Consider the following 14,566-nt stretch of genomic DNA (forward strand, 5'->3'; position numbering starts at 1 on the left):
TAAAATAAACATGACTCAATAATATTAAAGAAGTATACATTGTTAAGAAGAGAAATTGGCATACGAAATCAGCCTACAAAAATAAATAGCTTTCTGCTGAGAAAAAACCAACCCAATCAATAAATGGACTAAGGAACTGAACAGACACTTCACAGAAGAAGAAATACAATCCATCAACAAATAAATGAAAAAAATGTTCATCATCTCTTGCAATTAGAGAAATACAAATCAAAACTGCTGTAAGATTTCATCTCACTCCAGTCAGAATGGCAATTATCAAAAATACAAGCAATAATAAATGTTGACAAGGATGTGGGGAAAAAGGTACACTCATACATTGTTGGTGGGAAGGGTGGGGCAGGTGGGGATGGGAAGGACGCTAGATAGAGACAGACATTATACTCTATATATATGTATGAAAAAAAATTTTTAAACATTTATCACTGTCAAAAGTTAAAAAAAATTCACTTGAAAGAATAAAAGATCCAGAAGAACAAAAGCAATTGTCAGCCAAAAAAGCAATGCTGGAGGCATCAGAATATAATACCTGACTGCAAACTATACTACAGAGCTCTAGTAACAAAAAGTGCATGATACTGGTATAAAAACAGACACATAGACTAGTGGTACAGAATAGAAGACACAGAGTCCCACACATTTACAATCATCTGATCCTTGACAAAGGTCTCAAAAATACACTGGAGAAAAGATAGCCTTTTAAATAAATTGTGCTGGAAAAAAACTGGTTATCCATATGTGGAAGAATGAAAATAGGCCCTTATCTCTAACCCTGTGTAAAAATCAAACTCAAAAAAAAAAAAAAAAAAAAATCAAACTCTACGAAAGACCTAGGAATTAGAGCAGAAACTATCCAACTATGCAACTCCTAGAAGAAATCATAGGATCAACACACCAGTATATAGGCACAGGTGATTGCTTTCTCAACAGTACCCCTGAAGCTCAAGAAATAATGTCAAGAGTAAGTGGGCCAATGAACTAAACAGATACTTCTCAAAATAAAAAAATGCAATGGACAACAGATACATGAAAACATTTTCAGCATTAGGGAACAAATCAAAGCTACATTGAGATTTCATCTTGCACCAGTCAAAAATGGAAGTCATCAAGAATACAAATAATAAATGTTAGAGGTGAAGAAAAGGAATATTTTTACATTGTTGGTGGGATTGTAAAATAGCACAACCACTATAGAAATCAGTATAGAGGTTCCTCAAAAGACGAGGAATGGAGGGCTGGACTCAGTGGTAGAGCACTTGCCTAGCACATGTTAAGCACTGGGTTCAATCCTCAGCACCATAAAGAAGAAAGGTATTTTGTTCACCCACAACTAAAACAAACAAACAAAAACCAACAACAACAACAAAAACATTAATGAACTGGAGATATAGCTCTGTTGGTAGAGTGCTTGCCTTGCATACACAAGGCCCTGGGTTCAATCCTCAGCACCACAAATAAATAAATAAATAAATAAATAAATAAATAAATAAATAAATAAATAAATAAAAAGACTAGGAATGGAAACACCATATGACCCAGGTATACCACTCCTTGATATTTTTCCTGAAGAATTAAAGTCATCATACTACAGTGATACATGTATACCCATGTTTATAGCAGCACAATTCACAATAGCCAAACTTTGGAACCAGCCTAGGTGTCCATCAGTGGATGAATAGATAAAGAAAATGTGGTATAAATACACGATGGAGTTTTATTCAACCATAAAGAAAAATGAAATTATTATTTGCCAGAAAATGGATGGAACTAGAGACCATTATATTAAGTGAAGTAATTCAAATTCTGAAGGTCAAGGGCTATATGTTTTCTCTCATATGTGGAAGCTAGACAGGAAAAAGGAAAAGAAAGGTGGGGGTGGAGCTCCTAAAAGTCAAAGGGAGATCAGTAGAGGAAAGGGACCAAGGAATGAGAGACCGGAAAAGTGCTGGAAGTGACACTGGCCATATTATATTGTTATATTGTATGCACATAATAATATGTAACAAATCCCATCATTGTGCACAACTGTAATGCACCAATGAAAAAATGTGGGGGAAAAATAAAAGGTAACAATCAGTGTTTCGAAGTTCAAAAAAAAAAAAGAGCAAATTACATTTCTGCTTAGGCCAAAGACTAGCAAGCCAAGAGGACTAAAAGCAAGAAATTCAGTAGTTATAGAAGTGTTGGAAAGGTAGAAGGAAAACATTGAAAATTAAAATTTTTTCTCCATGTTGCAAAAAGTAGACTGGACTGAATAGTCTTAATATTCTCTTTCAGGACTAAGGCTGTGGCTTAGTGGTAGAGCACTTGCCTAACCTGCATAAGGCCCTGAATTCAATCCCTAGCACCACCACCATCCAAAAAAAAAAAAAAAAAAAAAATCAGCAAAAAAAATAACACAAAAAGGTCAAATCTAGTCCTGAGAGAGAAGACTGTCAAAGAAGGTGATGGAAATGCCCTAAAATGATAGTGAGTGATGGTTGTTTGGTAATTATACTAAAAACCATTACACTTTTAAAAAGTGAATGGAATGACATGTAAAGGGTATCTCAAAAAAGATAATACAGAAATAGAACTGAAGAAAGAAATATTCCCAGAACTGAGAAATATCAAGTGCTATAGTTTGGATGTGGTTTCTACCCATTGAAACTCATGTTGAGGCTTGATTCCCAACAAAACTGCACTCAGAGATGGTGGGACAGGGATTAATGTAGTTCTGTTTGAGAAGGGGTTGTTATTAAGAGAGTGTGACTTCCTTGGCTTGCTCTCTTGCTTCCTCTCTTGCCATGAGATTTGTTTACACGAACACACTTGTGCTTCCAATTTTACCACCATACATGGAGAAGCATGTTGCCCCCACCAGAAGCCAAGCAGACAACAGTGCCATGCTCTTGGACCTCCAGAGCTGTGAGCCAAGGTAAACTTTGATAATCATTCAGCCTCAGGTATTTTGTTATAGCAACAGAAAACATTCTAAGACAGCATATGTCCAGATGGAATGGCCCCTCAGTATTCAGAACCTGGAATGAAAAAAGACAAAATAATAATAATAAAATCACCCCATCCAGGCAAATCATTAAGAAATGTTAGAACACTAAGGATAGGCTGGGTGTGGTGGTGCACACCTGTAATCCCAATGGACTGGGAGGCTGAGGCAGGAGGATAGTGAATTCAAAGCCAGTCTCAGCAATTTAGCAAAGCCCTAGGCAACTTAGCAAGACACTGTCTCTAAGTAAAATATACAAAGGGCTGGGGATGTGACTCAGTGGTTAAGTGCTCCTAGGTTCCATCCTGGGTACAAAACAAAACAAAACAAAACAACCTCAGAAAAAAAAAAAAACACGAAAACACTAGGGATAAAGAGAAGTTTCTCAAACTCCCAGTGCAGATGGGGGTGGGAGGAGATCATGAAGGAGAATTGAAATGGTATCAACTGAAGAACTATCTTAAAATCTAGAAGCCTTTGGAGCAATACAATCTGGAAGTTCTCAGCATAAATGATTTGTAACCTAATATTCTATACCCAACCACGCTAATAACCAAATGTGACTTATCAAATGTTCCGAAAATCATTCTCAGATGTGCAAAGTCTCAAAGGAAAAAATTACTTCCAAATCATCTTGTCTGGGGACACTATTGCAGGTTGTGGTCTACTACAAAGGGTAAACAGAAACAGCCATGGGATCTGGGAAATGGAGGCCCCAAAACGGAGACACTAACTACTCAGCTGAACTGGAGAACAGTCATGAGAAGCCAGGTTGAAAGAAGAATCTATAGGACTCCAAAAGAGATTTTCAGAAGGAGAAAATATAACTAACTGACAACACAAAGTGATGGTCTTGGGCCCCTGAAAAATTGTATAAAGGAAATATTTTATAGTATTATTCAGATGCTCAAGGAAACAAAAAATCAGGAAATTTCTTTACTACAGTAAAGCCAGGAAGTTATACAAGAAAAGAAATGTAATCATAGTAACAGTTGGTTCCATGGTCAACAGTATTTATAAAGACATAATTAAAACCTTGAATCTGAAGTCAATAAAGAATTGGGAGAGTTATAATGGAAGACTGAGAAAATGGGTATTAGTAGTCAGTATAGCCCCGGCACCAACAGGCACATGAACGTTGGTCAACGACTGAAGCTGGGTTTGGAGGCCTCTGTAGCTACTGGGTCTAGGGATGAACAGAGTGTCCCAGATGGGCTGGAGCAGCCTGGGGTAGGGGTAGGGGTAGGGGCACAGAGAAGCCTCCTTTACCAGCCAGTACATAATTCATATTTCAGTGTTTGAACAGGTCATATGATTGTCCCAGTGTGACCATCAAATAGCAGCCCTGAAATTGGAATGTTGGAAGTGAAACCTTCATCCACCACCACTGGATGTCAGTGGATAATCTCTAAATAGCTGCTCAATATGGATCAATCAGTAAATACCAGAATAAAGACTAAGAATGGAAAGCGTTAACTGTACATGAACTTAGGTAGGGGGAAGTGGGCCAGTGTCTCTCTCTCTCTCTCTCTCTCTCTCTCTCTCTCTCTCTCTGTCTGTCTCTTTCTCTCTCTCTTCTCTCTTAATGTCTTACAGATTTGATTTTTGAAACTATATGCAAATAATACTTGGATATAAATATTTGATTTTAAAAAGTATCATAAATAAAAGTAAACATGAATTATCTTCTTTACTATCTTCTACGCATCATATTGTTAAGAAGAAATAAATCATTCTTCAGAGACTATTTCAGGGTTTCAGTTACATATCTCCTTATATTTCTGGTAATATTCATACTCTCTGTTAGTGGATGAGGTTTAATTTTGGTTTCTGTGGGGTGCTTTTTTTTTTTTTTTTCCTGACCCCTGACTACTTGTTTTGCAAAAAGGTTCTGTTATCAAGTCTTTATATGCAAAAGTGAAGGGGAAAAAAAATCTTTCTAGAGAACCACTGAAACAATCTTGGGGATTTTATACAAAAGGATTTAGGAGAAATTAATATTCATTTGAAGTTTCAAGAGTGAAGAATCTTCCCGTAATTCATTGCTGTCTCTCTATATATTGCTTGCACCCCATGGGCCCTTCACTAATATTAGTTGAATGGATGGTTTCATATTGCCGATTTTTAACTTGTTGATTCTCCTAGATCACAATCTCATATTCTTTTTTTTTTTTTTTGCGGTGATGGGGATTGAACCCAGCGCCTTGTGCTTGCAAGGCAAGCACTCTACCAACTGAGCTATCTCCCCAGCCACAATCTCATATTCATTATTAATGGAGCCCAGAAGATGAGTTTGTTATCGCCAGGGAGGGAAGGGAGGTGTAAAGGACTGAGAGCAAATCTCTGGGAAACTCAAGTGGATTATTTTGGCTCCTAGAGCTGAAGTCTATGTCCTGTCCCTGCAGGACATCAGAGCAGAGCACCCCTCAGATGACCCCATTGCACTAGAAGGTACATGTGCCTTCTGGTGCTGTTTTCCTTTGGCTATCTTCCCTTGACTTCTGGGAGGCCTGGGATCGCTGCAGACCTCCTCCTGGTCTCCTACTGCAGCGGCTTCCTCAGTCTTGAAGGATTAAGCATCTGTATCATCACCTTGACTACCTCATTCAGAGAATGACTCCAGTACCTTTGGGCACATGCCTAATGGCAGATTTTAAGACTTCTCCTGCTGCCTACTCAGGTGGTTCTCTGGCCCATACCTTCTGCTACAATGGCATTGGAGTTCTCTGTCCCTTTTGGCCCCAGTGCCACCTTGATCTCCTCCATGCACCTCTTCACTGGGCCATGAGTATCTGAGACTTGCGCAGTTGATTCTTCTTCCTTGGAAACTTTTGGAGGGTTGGTTCCTTCATTTGACAGCTCTGACTATCCTCCCACTTCGGTCCTTGCTGCCTGGACCTCCTCTCCAACACCTTAGTCCTCATATCTCTGCTCTTTGCAGCACCAGTTAAACCTGGTGCTTTTTTCCATAGTACGGCTCCTTTGTGCCTATTTATAAAACTTTGATTTGAGCCATTTTAAAGCTAAGGGGCTCTGCCAGAAGCGTGAGTAGGGAAAAGAGAAAGGGGGAATCTTTGATCTCAGATAAAAACTGGGTTAGCTGGAAAGGTTAAAATAAGGGTGGGTCTGAATCCTCTCTGATTTGCTGTATTCTCTGTATGGCCCATCTGCCCACCTCTGATCCTGTGAGGGGGTAGAAGGGTCACTGGAACAATGATAAAAACTTGTAGGACACCTTTGTTCCAGGTCCTATATGTCCCAACTCTGGAGTCTCATGATCTTTCCCAACTACATTCCAAACAATATTTGAAAATCATTTTTCATCACCTTGCCTTTTTTTTTATTCCACAAATACTCAATGACTCCAAATAATGTGTGTTAACAGGTGTGAGCTGTACTGGACACCTGCAAACCAAGGCACAGAACTTGCCCAAACAATTTACCATCAGTCATGGGAGACGTCAGTGACAGTTGCTGTTGATCCCTTTGCTGAGGACACTGCAGAGACCAAGTGCTCTGAACTTTTGCTCCTAGGGGGAATGTGAGAGTGAAACTCAGGGTTTGGAGAGTTCTGTGGAATTAACTGCTTGCAAGAAACGGTTTTGTCTGTTTGTGGAAACTGTGATGGAGCATGAAGAAATTCCTGTAATTTACTGGCAAATATTTACTGCAATTTCTTTTTGATAAGTCCAACCCAACAATTCTTTTAAAAAACATTCAGATTCGGCAAATGATTGCTTCTTTAGAAATATCCCTTACTAAAATTACTTCTCATTTCTTTTGCCTTTTGTACTCAAAGGAGACAAAAGTTCTAAAAGGTAAACAAACACTACTCCCATCCTGGTAAGGGTTGATGGACTCTGTGACCCCAGCCCCAGCCCAGCCCCCAGGCCTGCCTTCCCTGAAACACTGGACTACATTTCTGAGGGGCTCTTCCCTGGAGGGCCCTGAACTGAGTCAGACTGAGAGGAAACAAAGAGGGACACACTGAAATGTGGCTACAGAAAAGCAGAGATGGGAGGATGAAGGGGTTTTCAGGTGTACCTGCTTGTTGGCTGTGAATAGCCCTCCAGAGGGCTCAGCAGGTGGTGCCTGTGACGTGCAGGTCAACCTGTGGTTCCCTTCACTGTGTCATATATCAGAGCCTCTGAATTCTCAGAAACCATTTTTTCCCCCTAACAAAACTCCTTTTCTTTTGCATATCTCTCTATAAATCTGTCTTGAAAAAATTGTTGAAACAAACCCACAAGGTCAGATTTGTTCTAGCTACATGAGGTCATCATTCATTCCACGCTTGGATGTTCAAGATAAAAGATTACCCAAAGAAAAGGAAGAGATTCAAAGCCACATCTGTAAGTGCAGCAAAACTAGGTGAAAAATCATTGATAAATAGTATGAATTATAGAACTGTGTAAAGTAGCATATATAACTCTATATTATAGATTATATATTATAGATTAATATTTTATGAATATACATACATACATATATATGTGCGTGTAATTATTTATTTATTTATTTATTTATTTTTTAATTGAGATGTAGTCTTGCCGTTGCCCAAGATGACCTTGAACTTCTAGACTCAAGTGATCCTCCCACCTCAGCCTCCTGAGTACCTGGGACTATAGCATGTACTACCACTCCTAGCTAGAGCAGCATTTAGAATTATACAAAAACTCTTTTTATAACTATTTAAGCATAATTTTACCAACAAGTTTGCTGAAGGTCATGGCAAATTCCAGTAGGTACCATGTGTTGAGTGCTAAGAGCTTCAATGAATCATCTCATTTGATCCTCAAAACAGCCCATGAAGTGTTGTCTCCATTGTCATGATGAAGAGATGGAGATGAGAGATTCCCCTTCCCAGCAGTCTGCAGACCACAAGAGAAGAACAAGGCCCTCCGGCTCACAGCGCCGGCCCACTCCTTCCCACTATATCACAGCTCCCTTGTTCTTTTTTTTTTTTTTTTTTTCTTGTTCTTTTTTTTTTTCCCCCCAATGACATGTACCATGAGTGGTAACAACAAACATTTCTAAATTTCCCAGGAATTCATGAATAACTAATATTTCAAAGTAATAGCAGCATCTAAGATAGTACCCAAAGTTGTTAAAACCAATTATCTCAGTGAGGTTAAATATGTACTTTTGCTATTAACTGCTTGGGAAATATCATCATCATTACTAATCATCCTTTATTAAGGGACACTTAACAGTCGTTACTGTTCAGGATTATAGTCATAAGAAATTGTCAATTGACAAACTGTGAATTAATAAGGTTTCAAAGCAACCACCAGACAACTGAGTCATAAAGTTTTTAAAAGTATGTGTCACACATTTGGTTCACTGTCCTTTGGCAATATTAACATAAATTGTGAAAAAAGTTATTTTAGTGGATTACTGCTAGAAATTATATCAGTTTCCTAAACTTATGTGGCACCTGTTGTAAGGATGTTTTGAAAACATTAAACTTATACACACACACACACACACACACACACACACATACACACATGTATTGGGGGGTACTTGGGATTGAACCCAGGGGCACTTAACCACTGAGCCACATCCCAAGTTCTTTTTTGTATTTCATTTAGAGACAGGGTCTCACTGAGTTGCTTAGGGCCTCATTAAATTGCTGAGGCCAGCTTTGAACTCTCCTGCCTCAGCCTCCCAAGCCACTGGGATTACAGGTGAGCGTCACCAAACCCAGAGAAACTGACATATTTATTTCTCCAGTTAAACTTTGCTCCACCGTGACTTCAGAGCGTGGAGGCCTACTGGCCCTCAGGAAGGGGACATGGGCCCTGCTGGATCGAAGGGAATGGAACAGCTGGGAGTCTCAGGGCATATCTTGAGAGCCATATATTGTTTATATCACAGCTATCTTGTTCTTTTTTTTTTTCCTAAGTTTATGTGGCACCTGTTGTAAGGATGTTTTGAAAACATTAAACTTATACACACACACACACACACACACACACACACTCTAAATTCCATTAACCCCATGTAGCACATTATGACGTAGGCTGCTGGACTAGCTCTAAGGACAGTATAGAAGAGAAGCGGGAATGTAAAACCTTTGTCCCTTCTGCTCCTGTTAACTATGGGAAGATGGTGAGGGTGAAGCTGGTAGACTCAGAACCTGATCTCCTCTCTTTGGGGACTGGGGAGTAGACCAGAGGGACTCTGAGAGGACCCATTCAGAAAGCACACTTCCCAGTGATACATCCTCCATGACAACACAGGACATGCTGGTGTTGGTCAGGGAGAGGGGTAGCATCTGGCCTTTGAAATCTGCCTGTTCAGAGATGACATTTAGAGCTCTTCACAGCGGGGCAGGACTGTGGGAGGAGTCAATTGAGGTGACCAGCAGTCTTTCCAGGACATCAGGGACAGTGACAGAAGCACCCTGGTTCTGAGGGCTACAGAGTGGTCCATTAGACTAGACATAGATTTAAGTCACAACCACTTTAAGGACAATGCAGTGCCCCTGGGAGCTTGGTTGAGCCAAGTGGTCAGAGGGGCCACAAGCCCAGATCAAATCCAGTACATATCATCAGATATGTCCAAAGATCAGGTGGGCAGGGACTTCACTGTGGAAACCAGAGGGGCCAGAGAGGGCACAAGAACCTGCATAGATAGCCCCAACACTCCTTCCGCTTACAATTGCTGTCTTGATGAGGCGCAAGGAATGCTGAAAAATATTGAGTCATTCAATAGAGCCAGAGTTCTCTCCCCAAAACTTGCTTAAATAATTGGATTGTCCCCACTGAGTTGAGATGCCACAGTTTTCATCTAATAAAATTAATATATATTTGGGTCTGTTTGTATTCTGTTTTCTATGCCCATACCACTTTAATTTTTATAGCATCATGATATGTTTATTTTCTATTAAGACAATCTTTCTCCACTTGTTATTATTTTCCCACAAAATCCCTGGTTACTTTTTGCTCATTAATTTCCCCATGTGAACTCCAACAACAACTTGCCCAAGACGCCAAAAAATTCCTGTAGGTGATTTACTGGGATTACATTAATTTTATAGTTTACTTAAGGGAAGGCAAATGTAGTAATTCTTATATAAGAACATGATAGGGGCTAGTTTTTTTTGTTTTGTTTTGTTTTGTTTTTAAGGCTAGTTTTTAAAAAGTGCTATTGCTACCATGACTCAGCTTGATTTTAGATTTCTAAACAGTTGTACTACCAAAGTATCTTGAAGTCATTTTCAAAGATTGTATATTCCTCTCTTCTCTTTAGGAACAATGAGTTTGCTTTTGCTTTTGTTCTTCATTATTGCTATCAATTGCCATATAACAATGCATCCCCCAAATAGTGGCCATAAACAACAACCAAATGGTTGTTTGCACACAATTCTGCCATGTGAGTGGGCTTAGTTAGTCTTGTTTCCTTGTTTCTTGGTCTGTGGGACTTAATGGTGGTCAACCATGTGGCTTCATGCAGTTGAGGGGCTCGGAAGCTGGGTTCTGCAGCGATCGGGAGATGGCTGAGGTTCCCTTCCTTTCCCTCTGCCTCAGCGCCTCTCTCCTTCCAAGTGACCACTCCACATGATTTCTTCAGCAGAGTAGTTATGCTTCAATACATGATAGCTCAGGGATTTTATTTCATTTCATTTATTTATTTATTTATTTTTGTGGTACTTGGGATCGAACTCAGGGCCTTGTGCTTGCAAGGCAAGCACTCTACCAGCTGAGCTATCTCCCCAGCCCAGCTCAGGGATTTTAAAACTGCAAAAGCAGAGACTGCCAGGCCTCCTGTCTTAAGCCTGGAATGGGTACATCACTTCTATTAAACACTATTAATTAAGCAAGTTGCAGCCAGCTCAGATTCAAGCAGGGCTGAGACAGGGGACTATAAAGGATGTGAATACTTAGAGGAATTAGTTGATGGTCTACCACACTATTCCTAGGCCCTTTCAATGGGACTATATCCCCAGGAACTCACGGTGCTTGAACGAATACTACTGAAGCATCTGGCTAATGCTGTACATATAAGAAGCCCCAATGGAAATGTAGAAGTTCAGGTTCTGAAGTCAAAATCAAAATAACTACTCGCAATGTCACACTTCGAGTGTCAGCCTTTGCTGCTCTGATATGCTGGAGTCTTTCCATATCAAGGTAGATATACCATCCTACTTCTCGGAAGGCATCACCTACAATCTTTTTTTTTTTTTTTTTGAGAGTCTATTCAAAACACCTATTGAACCAATAAATTGCAGAATTCATAAGAAAATCTCTAAGGGGAATGGTTAGTGTGGAGGGAGGCTATCAGAGAAGTCTTCCTCTTCCAGAAGAGGTGAGTTCAGGAAAATTTTGAAAGATGGGAGAAGACAATGATTGACCAGGGGTACCATGGGCAAGCATTATGAACTTTAAAAATGTTGGAGGTACAAAAGGCAGATGAATGAAAGGGGATGGTGAATAACCCATCTTTTTACAAAGAATGGAGGGTGAATTTGGGCCAGTGTTTGAAAGAGTAGCCTGGGCACTTCCTTCAAAAGTTTGGTAGTGCCTCTCTCTGCCGAGGTTGAGTGTTTGATGAGCCTGAGCTCAGAAGATTATTTTGGTACTGTCACTCCATGCCTAGTGTTCCCTCCCCCTCCGAGGCTTTCTGGTTAGTTTGAGTTTAAGGCACAGAAAGAACATGGCTGTATCTCTTAGGTTCCTGGGTATTCAGGTGCAGCAATGCATAGTTTCAATGCCTGCACATTTAAAAGTGACTTCCTTGGAAAGAAACAAAGAAATGGATATCAATTTGGGTGATCCTTGGGCTAGGGATATAGCTCAGTTGGTAGAGTGCTTGCCTTGCAAGCACAAGGACCTGGGTTTAATCCCCTGCACCGCCAAAAAAAAAAAAAAAAAAAAAAAAAAATTGGATGATCCCCAACTACCTAGAGCTACCAAGTGGAGTAAAAGCAGTGCCTAAGAGGTGGAGTTTCTTGAAGAACACAGTCCCCAGGACAAATCCCTTGCCAGAGGACATTCTGCCAGGGGCCCTGGGCCCCTCTCAATATTCTTTGTGAACACTGCTTTCAAGATGTATGTGCAGAGAAGTGACTGGGAAATGGGCAGGAAGCCTCCATTCTTTTCCCTGCTTGATCCACCACCGCTGAGTAACTAGCAAATTCCTGGAACTGTCATTCTGTTTTTTGTGGCTCTTATTAGGAACCACACTCTTGAGTCATACAACCAGTAAAGTTCACTAAATATTTGCCAAGTGCAGAATCCTAAGCCAGGTCCAGAGAGAGGGAACATCAAGTTCAGAACTGAAAGGAAGTCCCCAAAGCCAATCTGACCCAGCTCCTGGCTTTCAGGGAGATGAACTTTAGATAACCAAGGAAACTAGTTATTAGAAAATATGTCTTGCTCTCAGCCTCAAGGGCTGCTGGAAAGGGATGAAACAATTGGAAAATGGAACTCAAATGCCAAGACAGACACTTGGTCGACCAGCCCCTGAGAGGAGAGGGTTAAGATGTAGTGGTTCTGTTCTGTGGAAGATTCTTAGGCGGAGGTGAGAGGCCACCACTTCTTTGCCTCTGCTGGAGAGAGAATAAGAGGAAATGGGTTTGAAGAACAGCATGTGGAACCAAAAATAAACACAAAGAACTGCTGACCATCAGCACTAATAAGTCTGGAACACTAAAGGCAGTTCAGAGTCTTTAACAAAAACAAAATAAAAGTATCAGGTATAGTCCTGCCAAAACCGAAAAAGACTTAGAGCAATCTCTCCAAAGTCTTCCTGTAGGATCAGTAATTATCTCTGGGTGAAGAGATTATGGGTGGTAATGGTATATTTTAACTATTTGTTAATTGAATATATCCTAAGTTGTTAATTATCAAGAATTATTATCATGGCCAGGCAGGATGGCACGTGCCTGTAATCCCAACAGATTGGGAGGCTGAGGCAGTATGATTGCAAGTTCAAAGCCAGCCTCAGTGACTTATCAAGACCATGTTTCAAAATTTAAAAAAATAAAAATAAAAAGGGCTTGGGATTTGGCTCAGTGGTTAAGTGCCCCTGGGTTTAATCCCCAGTGCCCACCCTCAAATGTATATTATCATGGCTATTTTCTATAGCTTCTAGTTTCCCATAATGTGTTTCATTTTAACAGTAAGTTAAGAATATTTACTTTTTAAAAATCCCTCTAGTCTTCTGTGGCTTAAAAAGCGACAGCAGCTCAGGTTTTAATCAAGCCATGCAGCCATCACAAGCAGATGCTTTAGGAGTTAAGGATAATCACTTTCAATGGCATGATCAAGAAAGCCTCCACTGGGTTGTAACTCAGTGGTAGAGTGCTTGCCTGACATGTGTGAGGCACTGGGTTCAAACCACAAAAAAATAAATAAATTAAATAAAGGTAATATGTCCATCTACAACTAAAAAAAAAGCCCCCACAGAGGGAGATTTTGAACCACATGCAGCACAAACAGGATTTTGGTTGACAAAGAGCATTTTAGGTAGAGGGTGTGTCATGACCCAAAGTGTATAGATAAGGACCTGCTTAGCTGGGAAATAGCCAGGCACTGACATGGATGGATTAAGTAAATCAGAAGTATCCCTTGAATGTCAGGCTAAATTTTAAAACTCTGTGTGTTCAAAAATGGAGAGTAAATGAAGTTTTTGACCTAAGTGTGTGTCTAATTGCTTGTGGCCCTGTGTCATGTGGCGATACACAAGAGAATTATGCAGAGACATACCCTGACTTCTCTATTCACATGAATCAACAGGGGTCATCACATATGTGGAAATGAGAACAAAACAGAAACAAGAAAAAAAAATTACATGCTGGGTGCAGTGGTGCACGTATGTAAGCCCAGAGACTTGGGAGGCTGAAGCAGGAGGATTGAGAGTTCAAGGCCAACCTGAGCAATTTAGCAAGGTCCTAAGGACTTAGCAAGAGTCTGTCTCAAAATAAAAAATAAATAAATAAAATGGGCTGGGGATGTGACTCAGTGGTTAAGTGCCCCTGGGTTCAACCCCTGGTACTAGCAACAACAACAAAAAATCCCAAAATCATTAGATTTGAATAGTTGAAAAAGATTCAACTACATGTTTTAAAATGTACAGATAGAGGAAAGAAAACATTTGATATGATGATCAATTTCACTAGAACTCAGGGAAATGCAAAGAGTAAGATGACATTTTACAAAGTACTAGAGAGGCAAAAATTAACATATCTGGCAATGATAGAATGATGAGGCAAAAAGGCAGCAAGAATATAGAACTCAACACCACTGACTGACAGGATCAAGTGGATCTGATAGAACACTGTGCTCAGCAACAAATGAACACAAGTGGCTGTGGAACACACATTAAGATAGACTTGCCAGGTACAGTGGCACATGCCTGTAATCCCAGCCGCTCAGGAGGCTGAGGCAGGAGGACAGAGAGTTCAAAGTCAGTTTCAGCAAAAGCGAGGTGCTAAGCAACTCAGTGAGACCCTGTCTAAATAAAACACAAAATAGGGCTGGGGATGTGGCTCAGTGGTGGAGTGCCCCTGAATTCAACGGCCCCGTACCAAAAAAGAAAAACAAACAAACAAGT

The sequence above is a fragment of the Sciurus carolinensis genome, chromosome 12 (genome assembly GCF_902686445.1).
Source record: "Sciurus carolinensis chromosome 12, mSciCar1.2, whole genome shotgun sequence".
NCBI classification, from domain to species: Eukaryota; Metazoa; Chordata; class Mammalia; order Rodentia; family Sciuridae; genus Sciurus; species Sciurus carolinensis.